The 17,613-nt window shown below is 37.9% G+C and overlaps 1 long non-coding RNA gene across 1 annotated transcript; it reads right to left on the reverse strand.

Moving 5' to 3' along the window:
• Nucleotides 1,699–5,244, reverse strand: LOC109226949. The gene is made up of 2 exons (XR_002068185.1): nt 2,473–5,244; nt 1,699–1,942 (listed from the first exon to the last, which is right to left on the reverse strand). It is a non-coding gene; the product is annotated as an uncharacterized LOC109226949 (long non-coding RNA).

The following is a 17,613-nucleotide window of genomic DNA, read 5'->3' on the forward strand; positions in this document are numbered from 1 at the left end:
GTTTGTTCAAGTTTATCATTCCCCCACTGAAAATCTTGGGGGGATATGGGTTCATTAATCGAGCCAAAGGTTAGCTTCTCACCTTATCCTGACATAGACGCCGAAGACAAGCAACTGTCCTCCACACAAAAGGACTCACTTGTGCCAAACATACCTGGTAACAAATGCAAAACTCCACGATAACAGTGTTAAGCTCCCCGTTCAAAGAGAATGGTCCCAAAGTGAAGGGATACGCATAAAGATACGTGAAACCCTTCTTGGGAAAGGTTATCCGCTCCGTCAGGTCAGGAACAATGATGTTCAAATCATGGCAATGGCAGTCTTCCTTCACAGCGAGAATGCTGGAAGGATGGATAGAAGAAGGATACACGCCAATAGCCCATGTGCGAGAGTTAGCGGAAGGATACTTCTTTTCGAAGTCTTTAGTTGTGACAAGACTTCTTGGGAAAATGGTGCTCACCGTAGGAGGAGCAACATCATCTTTGCCTTTGTTCTTTGAGGAACTAGAGTTTCTGGAAGAAGATGTCATTGTTATCAGAAGAGAGAAAGTGGTTTTCTGAAGAAGAAGATTAAAGAAAGTTGAAGACAAGTTCGAGTGGAGTAAAGAGAGTTTGAGTAAGTTTGGAAAATTATGAAGTGTAAATGGAGAAATTCGATGTGTGTAAGTAAAGGAATAGTCGATTAGAATCGTAGCCATAATTACCTCGATAACCGGCAAAACTGATGCTGAATCGTGGGATGACGTGTGTTCGAGGCATTAAATGCGGAGAGACGTGCGTCTAATCAACCGTCAGAAAATTTTCAGAGGAGTCAGATAATTTCCCGCCAAGAAAGGTATCTCTATCAACTCCCCGGTGACACAAAGTTATGCCACTGGAAAGCAAGGGGACTATCTGTATAGGATAAAATATGTTCATATTTAATGATAGCATGAGAAAGCGACACGTGGAGTCGAAGACAGAAGACAGTCGGGTCTGAAGGCAACGACCTCGTTTGTTACCGGAGAGAATGATATTCATAAAGGCGAAGTTAGCATTCAATGAAGAATATTCTATAGTATTATGTGCACGTTCCGTTACAGAAAATATGGCATTCACTATCTATCGTTACACATTCTTCAATGGCCCTGCTAATTGTCATTTAAGAGGGGCTTGATCCGGACCTTGTTCCCTAGGTGCAACTATAAATAGTGAGCTCTACCTTCATTGTAAGGGATATGAATATTCTGATAAGCATACACTATATTCTCTCAAAAGCTCAATAACATTTTTCACTTTCTTGCTTATTTACATTGTTCTTAACCTCCGGAAGCTCTGTTCCCGGGCTCAAGATCTCTACTATCTTATCTCGATTTCAACGCTAAGTTTTATATTTTTTGTCTAATTTAATTATCATTTTAGGATCACATCGATTCACTTATCTATAAACCACATATAAATTCAACTGTACTGTTTTACGGGTAAACAACTTTGGAGTCACATGTTTACATATTTATAAATAACTTCCAATTTATGTAACACTACTAGCAATTAGACTCTATTGATTAACTCCAATAATTTCTTCAACTGGCGATGGGCACGAATTGTAGTTTCATGATCACCAGCCTGATCTCTGCAATATATTGCAGCCGACCTACTCTCTTCTCATCTTAATAAACTAGATGGCCGTGCCCGTGCATAGCACGGGCTATGCCTAATATCGATGTACAAAAGTGGTCCGACATTGAGAAATATTAATATAATATGCTTCATACTATGTACATTCACTTGTGAACAAAGTTGTACAAATACATTCTTGAGCTTGCTTCCATGAGAATGAGAAATACAAAAATAAGACGGATTATTCAAATTCATATTGGTGATCCAACTAATAAAAAAGTTGATGCTACACAGATAAAATTCGGATTTTAACAGTTGACAGCTCATAGTTTATCTTGGAGGTACTGGAAGAAAAGAAAATTGGGCATTAGAATCAGAATATTTCATCCAAGCCAAGCTAACTCAGTAAAAACAGATTTAACATTATCAGCAAATTCACAGCTAGCTTTCAACTACGAATTTTGATGATTAAATATTTGTATAACAATTCCCATATAATCAGATTCGAAGAGAAGTCTTGGTCGAGCAGCAAGCACCAACATTTTAATGAATGGGGAACACCATTTTTACCTTTATACTGTAATTTTGGAAAGGTACTTGCAATATTTAGGTAGGAAAGGAGAGGGAGAACTTATTGGATATGATAACAACTTTTGATGTAGAAAACAAAATGATAATATGTTCTATCACTTAATCTGTGAGAGGAGTAGAATCTTTTCGCCATCCATAATAATGAGATAGCAAAAGCTTGATCAACAGAATTGGGAAAGCTTGATAATCAATTACTACTAATATCAATCAAGTCAAATTCAAGGTTTATTCGATGAGGAAGTATTAGATTGTAATGGTAAAGTAAATTAACATTATTACTTACCAAGATCTAAGAGCTAAATGGAGGTAAGTGTAATTGACATTCTCTTTTTTGCGTCCCAGACCCCACCTTGTGGGACTATACTGGGTAGTTGTTGTTGTTGTTTTTTGCGTTCTACACTTTAACTTGACATATCATGACCCACATAGTAAATTTCTTCCTAATAGTTCCTAGGCCAAAAATAATAAAATCCTTGATTAGCATGCCATACTGCAAGTTTTAATTATGTGGTGCAGGTGAACTATGGAATATGAATGTCATAGAGTGCAATATCTTTATTAGTTAGCAGCAAAAAGTTAAAAAGAGTTTTCCAGTCTCGGTTATTTGTCTTGCAGCCTTACGTGTTATGCACTTAAATAATGATGGGAAGCGCCAAAAATGCAATGCCAACTCTGAGTAGCAGTCAGTGCTGATATCTGTATCCCGCCTATCAAAAAGACAATAAACTGCTAAAATCACCAACGAATATTAAGAATAAAGAATACGAAAGGAAACATATACTTCTCAAACAACTAAATTAGGTTGGTCAGCTCTTCCACATGACCTCCAATATCAAAGATCATCAACCACTATAGTAATTACACCATTCTAGGCCCATGACATGCCAACATTAGATACTTTAAAATTAAAAATGTGGCTGCAACAGAATAGTAGCAGTGTGCAAAGATTCTCTGGTAAATTCCAGTTTTTCCAATTTGTTCAGTAAAACTATAGCATGAACAAAGCTCTTCCCCTTTTATTATCATACATTTTTCACAAGACCAATATGATGGCAAATAATAAAGAAAATCGAACCACAAACCTATCACACAAAGGTTGCATGAGATAAAATCAACTTTCATTTTAGTCATGTACAAAAATTATTGAAAGCAAAGAAGTCAAACAAAGCTAAGAAATAACATTTGAAGCAGTAATATGTGGCATAAGTTTTCCTCCGTATGGTTTAATAAATATATCACCTCTGATCTAACATTAGAAAGCATCTTTCTGAGCAACTTGTTTCAGCTAGATGTTTAAGGTTCAAAAAAATACAAGCATCTCAAGTTATTTTAATTTATTGTACCGAAGTCCTCTAACGCCAGGGTTAAGATATCTTTGCTTCAAAATTCGAGGAATTGTCCCAAATAGGAATACAAAGAGTAATTTGAGAAAAAGGGAGCACACAATAGCCAAAAAAGGTCCAAAAACTGTAATTAAGAAAATTGACAGAAGTTACATATATGAAGTTTCTACTTTCTAGGACTCTTGTATCATCTACATCATAGCGTTCTTTAATTCTCCTATGAGTAAGTTCGTAAAGAAGAAAACTTAAGACATGATTCACCTAAAAATAAGTAGCAATAGCTGTTGGCCCTGACTCAAAGAGACAATAACAATAATCTGAGCGGATAACAATGCAACATATGGCAAAATACATATTTATGAATCTATCTGGTGAGGCTATTTGTAGGGTAAAATTACTTGACAGTCCTACAAAATGTAAGGATAATAAGTTCTATCTGTTTGAAACAGGTTGATATGTATCAATAATCATTTCTAACACTTGATAAAAATCCAACATAGTATATATATCATTCAGATGTTCACTATATTGACCTGCTCCGAAGCCGAGCTACGAATCTATAATACACACCTAATTCACCAAAAATATTTGAATAATAAATAATATTCTAAGAAAACAAACTGATGTGATTACAAGAGTTCTGCGAGGTACCAACGAAGTTATTGTATTATATCTGCGCAATATCCTAAATGCCAAGATACAAATGAAAGTATTACTGAAGATTTCCTCTTTTCCCGGCTGGCAACATATTTTTTTCGCCTAATGTAAAAACCTACAAATGTAAGGGCATGGAGAGAATCAATCTACTAGGACTAATTTTGTTCTACAAGCATAAGGGCGAAAACACACAGCACGGTAAACTCACAACTTAATCTTTCTTCCCAACTTGAGCAACTTCCATTTTCAAATGAAATTTCTGCTACATTTATTCATTCCCTAAAGTAAATCTTAGGTATTCCCCAAACATCTATTTTTTTTACTTATTTCTCCAATATTATACTCTCTGACGTACTTAAATTTCAAGAAAAAGGGATAAAGAATATTAGTTTAACAATTTAAAGATGGATAAAAAAAAGAGGGAAAACTTAATAAGGGAGACATACGCTACAATGACGCCTAAATTTGCTGAATACCCACAAAATCAAACAAAAGAACAAGCAACAAAATGGTATCCGAGACCCAACAACAAAAATCAGTGACAGGGTCACAAATAAAGAAAACCAAAAATTAAAAAGTAAAAAGATTCATACTTTAGAAACATTAATACCACCAAGCTAACACATGCAGCGCAGACTTGCTGAAAATCAGAGAAAATCATATCTGAAAATTATATTTTGAAGCAATTTTGAAACATATGCACAAAATACGATGTAAATTCATTATGTACCAAATTATATATTGTCCATTTTTTTACTTCTTAGTAATGAAGAAACAAAAAAGTTACAAGAAAATTCCAAAAGAGACATAAAGGAAGAGGGACTAAGGAGAGAATCAGAAGATTGGAAAAAAAGTTGAGCAAACTCACCTGTGGATAGAGAGAAGAGGAAGAACAACGTGGAAAGAGCAATTAGAAAAACCGAAAAGTCACAAAAAAAAAATGTACAAAGAATACCAAAAGCAGTGACAAGCATATATAAAAAATAGAAATAAACCACAAAATTAAAAAAAAAAAGTTGAGCAAAAAAAAAACCAGAAGGAGAAAGCCAGCAGCAACAACTCACCTAAAAGAAAGAAGAACAAAAGGATGGGCAGATTGGAAAAGCTGAGAAATAGCTCGTAGATTGCGAAGAAGAAGCCTAAATGAAAGGACAAAAACTAAGGCCACGTGTTGTTTCCAATGGGACACGTACTGATTTGGAGGTCTACAAGTAGACTTTAATTTAAGAATCGAATAGTGGGGAACATTTAAAAATGGACTGAGGCAAATTCCTGAAATACCCTTCGTCGTCCTTCAATCTTTCACTTATTGTATATTGTTAAATTAAAAATACGGCAATACCTCTTTCATCCATCCTTTTCACGCCTGACTTTGTAGTGCTCGCCATTAATTAATAGAGTAAAAACGAGCGAAAGATAGCTGCAGGATCTTTCCTCTACACAAAACATTCTGCTACAAGAAAGACATTTTTTGTGCAGGATTTTTTTTGTCCTGTTTGGTTTTTTTTTTTTTGGGTCTAGCTAGATATAAGAAGCACTAGTGTTAAGCTGGGACATCAAGAGTTATTAGTGACCTTTTGGCTAAGCCTATTGGAAGTTGTTTTTTGAATTTGTACATAGGGGTGGCAAATGGGCGGGTTGGGCTGAATTTGGGTGGGTCAAGATGGGTTAGGCCAATAAATGGGTCATTGCCCAATCAGCCCAAAGTGTACTTGGGCTAAGATAGGCTGGGTCAAGATGAGCTAAACAATGGGTCATAATCCAACCACCCGCCCAACTTGAGCCATGTTTTAGAACCATGCTCATCTTGCATAAAAAACCTTTTACCTTAAAATGTGTAAGTTGAAAAAAAATTTGGAGGAAGGGGTAGGGGTGGGGTGGGTTAGGTGGGTGGGGGGGGGGAGGGGGGGGGGGGGTTGGGCGGTAGGTGATGCAGAAAAATAAAAAATAGAAAACAGAAATTAAAAACTAAAAAAATTAAAAAAATTTTTTTGAGGGGTTTGTGGCTGGGGGGGGGGGGGGGGGGGGGGGGGGGGGGGGGGGGGGGGGGGGGGGGGGGGGGGGGGGGGGGGGGGGGGGGGAGGGTGGGGGGGGGGGGGGGGGGGAGGGGGGGGACGGGGGGCGGGGGGGGGGGGGGGGGGGGGGGGGGGGAGGGGGGGGGGGGGGGGGGGGGGAGGGGGTTGGGTGGGGTGGGGTGCTGGGGGTGAGGGTGGTTCAGGAAAAAAAAAAATAGAAAATTAAAAATATAAAAAAAAAAGTAAAAATCTTTTTAGGGGGGGGGGTTGGGCAGGGTGGGATGGGTGAGTGGTGCAGGAAAAAAAAACAGAAAATTAAAAATACAAAAAAAAAAAAGTAAAAAGAAAAACTTTTTAAGGGAGGGGGGGTTTTGCAAGGGTGGGTGGGAGGGGTGGATGGTGCAGGAAAAAAAATAAAAAATTGAAAATACAAAAAAAAAAAAAAACGAAAACTTTTTTTAGAAGGGCGGGGGTTTTGCGGGGGAGGGGAGGGGGAGGGGGCAGGGGTGGATGATCCAGAAAAACAAAAGAACATAAAATTGAAAATACAAAAAAAAGTAAAATTGGGGCAACTAAATAAATTTCTATATAAGTTGGTTTGAGATACCTTTTTGTTTTGGGTGGGTTTCATGGGTTGTATTTGGGCTGCTTAATGGATCAGAATGGGCTATAAAATATAATGGGTTAATTTGGGCTCAACCCAAATTGACCCATAGACTAAAATATTTGTAACCCAACCCATTAATCTCTGGGCAGGTTGAGCGAATTAGATGGATTTGGGCTCAAATTGTCACCCCTATTCGTACCTAAGCTCTAATTAATCCACTTGCAGACCTTAATCTTGAGAATGATCTTGGTCTATATGAACTTGAGTCAATCGTTGTCGAATTGGATCTTTTAGATAATTTGAAATAGAGTTTGGTGATTTCTAGACTTTTTTCCTTAGATTTTCTATCGAGTGATATTTGTTTACCCATAAAACGGTACATTTGTATTTATACGCGGTTTATAGACAAGTGAATTAATTTGATCCTAAAACAATAAATGAACTAGATAAAAATTGAACACTTAGCCTTGAAATCTAGACAAAATAGCAGAAATAATAGTTTCGGGAGCTGGGCTTCCGGCGCAACAGCAGTGAAATCAAGAAGCAAGAAGATAAAGTAGTACTCCCTTCGTTCCAGTTTATGTGAACCTATTTCCTTTTTGGTCCGTTCCAAAAAGAATGACTCCTTTCTAAATTTGGAAACAATTTAGCTTAAACTTCCAATTTTACCCTTAATGAGAAACTTTTATAACCACAAAAATACTCTAGACCTCTTTTTGACTTATTGGGACCACAAATTCTAAAACTCTTCATTTTTTCTAAACTCCGTGCCCAGTCAAACAGGTTCACATAAATTGGAACGGAGGGAGTATTAAACTTTGAACAGAGTGCAGCGTATGTTTGCTAGAAAATTCGTGTCCTTACAATGATAATAGAGCTCACTATTTATAGCTGTACTTAGGGAACAATGTCTTAGGATCAAACCCCTCTTTAATGTCAATTATGAGGGCCATGAAGAATGTTAACAGCGGGCATGAATGCCATATTATTTTGTAACGGACAGTGTACTAAATCTACGGAATATTCTTCATTAAATGCTATCGGGTGGCAGACATTTATTTCACCTTTATGAATATCACTATCTCTGGTAACAAACGAAATGGTTACCTTCGGGTTCCGTCATCCTCTATTTTTGTATTACTTTCTCATACGATCATTTAATATAATATATTTTATCCCATACAGTATCATATGGTAATTTTCTAGAGAAGTAGGAATTTGGCAAGCTATGCTAGGGATGAGCTGGTCAGAATCAGTTTGAGCTGGCTTGACATCCTTTTTTTTTACAACTTTATTCTTGTCCTTTCTTACGGAAAAAGAAGAAAAAAAGTCGAGAGAACATATTTTTGTTAGGTTAAATGAACTCCTAATTTGAAACCTCAAGTTGGTGGACCTTTAGGACTCATTTCAATCTTTTTTCTTTCCTCAAATTAAATAGTAATAATAATTTCAACATAATAAAATTAATTAGGTGACCTAGCACACTAAAATAAATATTAGATGACGACTCCAAAATAATTATATATGTCAGAGTTAATAAATTGTGGCAAAATTTTAACCCCTCCCCAAACATATTTCGAAAAAGAAAGAGGTACGAAGAAACCAACATACAAGTATTTATAACTCTTTTATAAAGTCTTATTGGAGTATTATATTTATCACATCAACATACCTTTTGAACTGTAAGATAACTAAGATCATTTGTATTGTAGTACAGCTGCAAACTTTGTTGAAAGCTCCAATGTCTCTCCTCCAACAGCTTGAGACAAACTTTTGACCATTACTCTTTGTATCAATCTTCCTTACACTTGCTCTGAGACAAACTTTTGACCATTACTCTTTGTATCAATCTTCCTTACACTTGCTCTGAGGTTTCTCTTTAACAAGAAAAGAGATATCAAACTCCCCCCTAGCCCTCCCAAATTATCCATCATTGGCAACCTTCATCAACTAGGTAATGCTCCTCACAAATCCCTTCACTGTCTTGCAAAGAAGTTAGGCCCCAAAATTAGTGACAACTTTGTAAAGTCGGAAACAACCTGACTTGCACTTCTCATTTTACCTAAATGACAAGCTTTTATAGCTATACAAATCTTATGACATGTTTAAGAACACACGTTTCAAAAGTATAATATATAATCACTCAAATGTTATGATATATTTAGGAGTACAACTATCAAAAGTCTTTATAGTCAAACTATATCATTATAAATTGAAATGGAGGGAGCAAGAAAAGTCTTAGTATTACTTTCATAGTTCATTGTTTAGTGTCTTTAAGTTCATAACTGTGCAAGGCAAAAACCTCAGTTGTAACTTTTGTTACTGTAATTGCAGAACATGTTTGCTGCAGGAACGGATTCAACATTCATTACGTTGGATTGGGCAATGACAGAGCTACTGATGAACCCAAAAACAATGGAAAGAGGACAAGCAGAGGTGAGAAATGTTGTGGGAAACAGAAGCTTCGTATCAGAAAGCGATCTGCCTCAGTTGGATTACATAAAATCTGTCATAAAAGAAGTCTTTCGGTTGCATCCTCAGGTCCATTATTAATTCCAAGTGAGTCCACTGAAGAAATCACCGTAGAGGGCCGGGTATACTATTCCTCCCAAGACAAGGTTTTTCATCAACGTGTGGGCGATAGGGAGGGATCCAGATACTTGGAAAATCCTGATGTATTTTGATAGGCTATAATTACGTATTTTAGTCGATTATTACATTCTAATTTACTGCACTTAAATTGAGTTTGAGCTTTAATCGCTAGTATTTTGCACTAATGGTGTGTTTTATGCCTTGTAGGAGTGATTCCGAGCTATGTACATGTTATGGAGTGAATTCAAGTGAGTTGAAGCTTTAAACTTTGAGTAAAAGTTCCAGGAATCAAGCCGGGATCGTGTTTGGGGGTCAACGGATGATAGTTAGAGCAAACGAGGACTACAGTAGGCATATTGCGCACTGTCTAGTAAAACAGATATAACTTTTTGCTCGGAACTCCATTTTGGCTACACAATATATGGTTAGAAAACTAACTCAAAGGGGCTACAACCTTCATGTTTTACGTTTTTCCAAATTCGGAACGGAACAGGGTGAAAAATGCGCGAACTCATGCGCGAACTCCTGCACGAGCTCATGCGCGAAGTCGAGCGTGTTAGGGAGCTGAGGCAGAATGATGCGCGAAGTTATGCGCGAAGTCACGCGCGAGCTCGCGCTAGTCACCCGGGAAAAGTGTCCTTTTTCACATTGGAGAAGGTATAATTGTTTGGGCCCAACCCTACTTGGTATATATACATGAGAGAACGTTTTTTAGAGTAATTTTTGACCAAGGAAGAGCACAGAGCCGCCGTGGAGGCCGGGTTTCATCTTTTCTTCCACCAACTTAGTAATTTTTATGTTTCTTTGTATGATTTGTTGTTTTGCTACCATGTCTATGTGGAGCTAAACTTCACGTTCTAGGGTTATGGTTCTTTCATGACTATTGTTATTCGGATATTGATTTTGATTTCTTAGTTTATCATATTGGTTTATTTATTCAATCCTGCACTTAATTATTTGATTGCTTGATCACCAATTGAATACTATCTAAGAATCTCGAATTGAACTCGAAAGTGGAAATTCTAGATTGCATATAGGATTGAGTAGAGCAAATTCTTGAACCTGGGCATCGGGGAACGGATTCGCGGTTAGGATAGACATATACCTAATTGCCTTGCTTGGTTGATTTACAGGAATTATAAATGCGTTCTTATTGATTCTAACTCCATAGACATATATGCGTTAGGTTAGCTTGAATAGGCGAGTAAGAACTCGACAGATTCTTATGAGCAATATTAACCTTGTCAACCAATAAACTAGATAAATTAGTTAGTTAATTCAATTGAAGAATACAATAGGAATGTTAGATAGCCCATAACCCTAGATCGTTTTCATTACATTGATATCATAAATATCTGCTCTTTCTCTCTGTTAAAAGTTCATTATCTGTTTTTATTTATTTAATTAGTTTAGAATCAAATACTTCTAGGTTTAATTCTTGTATAGATAATTAGGATAGTCCAATTTAGTTAATAGTTAATCACAAGTCCTCGTGGGATCGACATCCGACTTTTAGTCACTTTATTACTCGACGACCGCGTATACTTGCGTGTGCGTTTGGCCGCTACAAGTTTTTGGCGCCGTTGCCGGGGACTTGGAAATTAGCTATTTTTCTAGATTAGACTTTTAATTTTATTTTTTTATTTTATTTTTTTGTATATACTTTTATTTTTACAAATATTTGATATTTTCTCTTAGAGTGTTCCTAGTTCTCTCAGCATGACATCTGGGGATGAAATATACGGAGGTAAGGCTATTGATGAAGACTCTTGGTTGACAAAAGACTTTTATGGCTCGTATTTTTGGTCTTGTCGTGGCCTGACTTCTTGGAGATCTGAATTTGAATATGGGAGTAAGGGTTGATATTGGGAAGAATATTCACGATTAAGGGAATATGAGGAACGACGTTGTCTTCTAACAACGTTGGTAAATGATTGGTCTAAGGAGAGAGATGAACTTGCACATAAGATTGATAATTTTGGCTTGGTTGTACATAACTTAGATGCAGATTTGAGCACAAAGGTTGATGCGTGTAACGCCCAACAAATTAATAATGAGTTGTATGAAGCTGAAAAAAATCTTCTAGACCAAATTGAGGAGCTAAAACGAGAATACCAATCACTAGACCATATTTTTCTTGAGGACGCCAATATTGAGAAGAGTGCTCTAGAGTCATGTGAGGGAGTAGATAACATTACTTTGGGAGACTTGAGTGTGTGTAAAGATGGGGATGCAAATAGTAGTAAAATTCATGAGTTATGGCGCATTAGACCTCATTCCAATCATTTTTCCACATTGTGTTTAGATAGTAAGATAGTAATCAAGCCATCTGAGCCTATGAGGGAGTCAAAGGGTGAGTATAAGAGTGTCTATATTCTTGAATTTGTTGTGCCAAAAAGCAAAAATTACATTCCTCATCTAAAGGCCAAAAAGTGCAGAGTGAAAAAATTATTACTTGGCCTGGTTATCATTGTAGCCCCACCACTGGAGCATAGCCGCAGACTGGATGCCATGTTAGGGGTACAATTCATATGTTCGAGGTGGAGGAAAAAGTGGTTCACGTCGTGCCGCAACGTTAAATTAGGCGCTTGTTGGGAGGCAACCCAACTTTACGGCTTTCTTTTATTTTTGTTTATTTAATTTATTTTTATTATTTGTAGTATTATTTTTGTGTTTTGTAGGAGTAGGAGCACGGAGTCAAAGCTAATAGGCATGTGCAAAAGCGTGCAGGTGGTTGAAACTAAGTGTGAGGTACCCGCACAAGGGATAATACCTGGGAGAAGTCTGCGTATCCCGTGAGCTGCTAGTACTTCAGCCTTTGGCCTTTCAGGGAGTTCCTTGTTCACCCTTGTTATTTTGTTTTATTTGTGCATTGGGGACATTGCACTCTTTTAAGTGTGGGGTGTGAGAATTCCTTTAGATAATTAGTAGTAGTTTGTTAGAATGTTAACTCCTTTTTTTTTATTTAGCTTCTTACTTTTATTTTTGTAGTTGTGTAGTAATTTAGTAGTAGTTATAGTAGCTTAATTTTTTATTTTTATTTTTTAAATGTGAAAAATCAGAGCCGCCGTGGAGGCCGGGTTTCATCTTCTCTTCCACCAACTTAGTAATTTTTATGTTTCTTTGTATGATTTGTTATTTTGCTACCATGTCTATGTGGAGCTAAACTTCACGTTCTAGGGTTGTGGTTCTTTCATGACTATTGTTATTCGGATATTGATTTTGATTTCTTAGTTTATCATATTGGTTTATTTATTCAATCCCGCACTTAATTATTTGATTGTTTGATCACCAATTGAATACTATCTACGAATCTCGAATTGAACTCGAAAGTGGGAATTCTAGATTGCATATAGGATTGAGTAGAGCAAGTTCTTGAACCTGGGCATCGGGGAACAAATTCGCGGTTAGGATAGACATATACCTAATTGCCTTGCTTGGTTGATTTACAGGATATGGATGCTCAGGTTTTGGTTGGTAGACTTGCTAGACTTGATATTTCCAAACTTGGTGGAGTTCTTGTTGTATGTTGTGGTGTTGTCGTCTTTGTTTGCACGCGTTAAGGCTCGTTGGTATGATGGAATTCATTTGCTTGCCTTTGGGGAATGGTGTTGAGAAATGGTACCTAAGAAGTGTTTACCAGAGATGGCATTATATGGCAGTTTTATGGTCGAATCAGTGTTTCTATTATTGATGATTCAAGGGAGATGGTCCTTGAGAAGGCTCAGAGTTTGTGGTATTTTATTAATTCGTATACTACAGAGAAGGATTATAATTTGAGAAAGTATTTTTGGCAGCGAAGATGAGGAAGAACATGGTAGGATATGTCTCACGGTGGTTGAATTATTACCAGGTTGGGTATAAGCAGCAGAGATCGAGTAGTTTTCTTTGGGAGATGGTTAACCCGGAGTAGGAGTGATTGTGTATCGCATGGATTTTGTGGTAGGATAGCTACATACTTCGAGAGAGTTTGGTGGATTTGGGCTATGCTGAACAAAGGACTAAGTCTGTGTATTTCGTTTGAGATGGTGGCTTCTATACTTAGGAAGTTCGAATGTGACAGAAAGAGTTTGCTTGGAATATAAAGGAATGTGAATGCCTGATTATCATTTGGGGATGCAATATAGCTTCGAGTTTTATAAGGATTGTTGGACCTTCAGTTGATATTAATGAGAAGGAACGGATTCTTACAGCTAGTTGACGAGAATGGGCTTAGGAGGACTTACTGATTTTGTAGTGGTTGTAACCAGGAATTATCGTTGGAAAATGGATATGGAAATACATAGGTGGGCTATCTCATATGAGCAGGTTAGGGTTGCGTGGTTTCTGATGAAGTTCCTATAAGGAGTTCTACTTTTTACCCAATGGGAGGCGTGTACTACGATGTGGGCTTGGATTGCGTGAATAAGATGGTGCAGCAATTAGGAGGTTGATAATGCATTCTGGGACCGGTAAATTGTGGTGTGACATGATTAGCACAACGAGAGTTTGTGAGAAATTTGGTTGAGTAATGGTGTGAGGTCATGGTAGCTAGGGGGAGAAGTCATTGTGGGTCCTTAGGTTTTCCTTTTATGGTTTAAAGCTAAGTGGGGAGCCTACCATCGATGATTGGGTCACGTGGTTATGTGCCTTTGAAGTTTCTGGTTATCAGTATGTTGGGGGATTAGTTATGACTAAGGAAAGAACATCAGGGGTAAATCGAGCAAGGGATTTGATGGAGGTGTGCTACGTTTAACCTTATTGATATGTGAAGGTTGTGGAATGATTCAGATTTTATAGTCCTTGTGGATGTGATGTACCAAGAAAAGGATTCATCCAGTTGCTTCTTTGAAGTGTTCATGTCCTAACGAAGCACTAATTATTCGGTTATATAGATGGGACTGGATTAGAGTGGGCGACTCTCCATAGTGGTTCTAGTGGATCCGAGATTTAAGGTGTGGTGCTTAAGGATTTTTGGGATCGTTATGTGGCTGAGGGTTGTGTTTTACAACAGTGTGTAATGGGTACTTGGAATATTTCTATGTTATCATTGAGTCTACGATGCAGTGTTAGAGAAATGGGAGATACAACTTCGGATTTTCAAAAGATCTAATCAAAACGTGTGTATCAGTTAGAAATACTATTAGGTGCATGAGGAGAGTATAAAGTGGCTTATGGGTTTTGGGGTGTGGCAGTCATGTGGTTTGGGGTCACTCGGGATGAGTGTCAAATGAGGCCCATTGTGGGCTGGGAAGGAGAGGTATTGATTTTAAAGGCAAGTAAAGAAGAAATCGGAAGAAGTTGAGTCAGTTTGGTAGCATTTTGGAGCGGCATGGTAAATGAATTGATTGGTTCTCATAGGTATGATAAGGCTATACAGGTGTTTCGTGGCTATACTTGTGAGCTTGGCAGTCTCCGTAATTTGATTAATCTGGAGGTATTTGATTCTTATGGGTTTTTCATGTGTAAATGGGCCCGAATGAGTTATGGTAGTTTAGGCCACACTTGAGGTTCATGTTCTCTGCGGCTATGGGAAGTTGGTTGCGTGTTGCGATTTTTCCTCCTGAAATGTGTTAAGTGAAAGGTTTCTGGCCGATGAAGTATTTATTATACTGGTGGTACAGGAGTTATGATGGAATTCTTGCACTCTCGTGTAATAGCATGATAGGTGCAGTAAGCGGTGTGAAATCAAAATTTGAGGGATCAAGGTTGCATTTTAGTTTGAGCGGAATGTCACGAGCTCAGACGAGCGTAAAAAGGTTTAAGATTTTCAGAGTATGCTGGCGCTAATTTAGTGTCGCTTGAGAATGTTGTTCTGTGGAAGAGGCATTATGTATTGAATTGCAGTTTATTGCTTTGCATTACATAAATAGTATGGTTAGTAGCCATGAAGTGTAGAGTTTTCTACCTAGAGCGGTAGGTTGTTGGAGTATCTCCCACGGGATGACTGTATAGGTGTGAAGTGTCAACCATTTGAGAACTAGAGATTGAAGTTAGGTGCGAAGATTCAGGTACTGTCGCGGATTGCAAAGTTCATGTCTGATGCACAATATTCTTTCGGTTACAAATTGTAGAAGTTTTTTCAGGATTTGAAGGTTCATTGTGTGTGTCATGGATTGGGTCATTGAGGATTTTTGGAAGGCTATTTACATATTCGGAGGTGATCGAAATTGATTTGGAGGTCCATCGATAGACCTGATGTGAATGTATGTTCTACAACGAATCGGATATGTTCATTAAGCATAACATCGCTAATGGATGAGTCTTCGGGCATTGATGTTACTACTGTCATCGTCTATTCCATGTGTTACTCTATTATGCCATGTGGGTTATGAGGCGGCTTAGTTATTCACACATGTGTTGTGATCCTGTGTAGCTTATGGTGTTATATGAGCAAGATGGCTCACCAGATGTAGGTTGTTTATTGCACCTTAGTCGTGCTTGGCATTTTGTAGTGCATGGCGCTGTCTGTCTTCCTAGGGTTATGTTTATGCACCTGGCACTCTTGTAGTCGATATACACGTGTTTAGTGGGTATGAGTATTTTGTTTCGATGGGTATTCCCTTACTAATTATCTTGTGTAGATCGGGATACACGCTGCCACAGATACGATGTTTGGATCAGGTTGTGGGCCGCAATGGTATCATGTATAGATCAGGTTGCATGCTGCAATAGTGAGATATTGGGTAATGTTCCTTGTACTCATTTTTGTGTTTTTACTTCTTATCTCTGAGGTGGGTTCATAGCATTGTTTGGTTGTTTTATTCGTTACGCAGGCCGGATAGTCCAGTATTCGGGGTTTGTTTGTTTTTTTTTATCATATTCGAGTATTGGTTTGTTGGCGCATTGATGGCATCGTATGAGGTTTTGGATGGTATTTCAGGTGGCTTATTACCAGAGTGTCTTGTACTAGACGAGGTTGTTGGACCTAAAATCAGTGCAATCGAATTTTATAATGTATATTAGGGGGAATATATCACTAGTTAGTTTAGAATGAGGCAATGGTTCTTGTCGAGCGGAGTGACTCCACGAGTTATTGTTTTGGCGGGTGGATATGACTTTCTACACATCTCTTTCATCATTCAGTATTGCAAGGATTGGAACATGGATTATATGCATTAAGAAGTATATTACGGACATTAGGTTCGTGAATTTACAACTATTGTGGTTGGATGATGTTATTATGGGCAAACGAATTATGCAGTGCATTGTGTTATTACAACATGGGAGTATGATCATGATTTAGTACATATTGTAGAGATTGATACGGTGTACGAATGCTGGAACCGGACCTTGTAGAGAATTACGGATGCTGAGATTTGGTTCTAAGGCTTCCGGGCTAAGATAACAGGAAGGACATTCAGTCTGGTTGATCAAATGTGCTCATATATATTGTGGTGGCAGGAGTAGGTGCACGAGGTGTTAAATAGTGATTTTAATTAACTCCGAAATGTTTCTTGGCACGTTCGAGGATGAACGTATGATTAAATAGGGGAGAATGTAACGATGCGATCATTCCTTTTGAGCTCTAGCGCGTCATTCGGCGGTTTGAGGCCTTGAGCAAGTTCACTTCATTTATTATGACTTGCACGTGTTGTTGGTTTCGAGTTTCGAGAAGTTCAAAGTTGATTTGGAACAACCATTATAAATTTGGAAGCTTTAAGTTTAAAGAGTTGACCAAGGTTTGACCTTTGAGTAGATGACCTCGAAATCAGGATTTGAAGGTTCCAATTGGTTCGTATGCTGATTTTGGACTTGGGCGTATGTTCAAATCAAGTTTCTGGTGGACCGGGAGCGTTTCAATGCTTATTGTGGAAAGATGGCATTTTGAAGGTCTTAGAATTTTCTAAGTTTGATTTGAAGTGGACTTTGGTGTTATCGATGTGCGTTTGGGATTCCGAGCCTTAGAATAGGTTTGTATTGTGATTTGTAACTTGTACGTAAAATTTGGCATCATTTCGGGATGTCTAAGTGTGATTCGGATGTGTTCGGCAATGTATGAATGTTTGAAAGCTAAAAAAGATTTTGATTGTCGGTTCGTGGTTTTGATGTTATTCGTGGCATTTCGAGCCTTTGGATAAGTTCAGATAAGGTATTGGGACTTGTTGGTAAGATTGGACGGGGTCTCGGGAGGCCTCGGGTGTGTTTTGGGATGGTTTCAAACCAAGTTTGGATGATTTGCTGCAGCTGGTTGATGGTTCTGGTTTTGTTCTTCGCGAACGCGGAGGGAA

This window comes from Nicotiana attenuata, chromosome 6 (genome assembly GCF_001879085.1).
Source record: "Nicotiana attenuata strain UT chromosome 6, NIATTr2, whole genome shotgun sequence".
In the NCBI taxonomy this organism is placed as follows: domain Eukaryota; kingdom Viridiplantae; phylum Streptophyta; class Magnoliopsida; order Solanales; family Solanaceae; genus Nicotiana; species Nicotiana attenuata.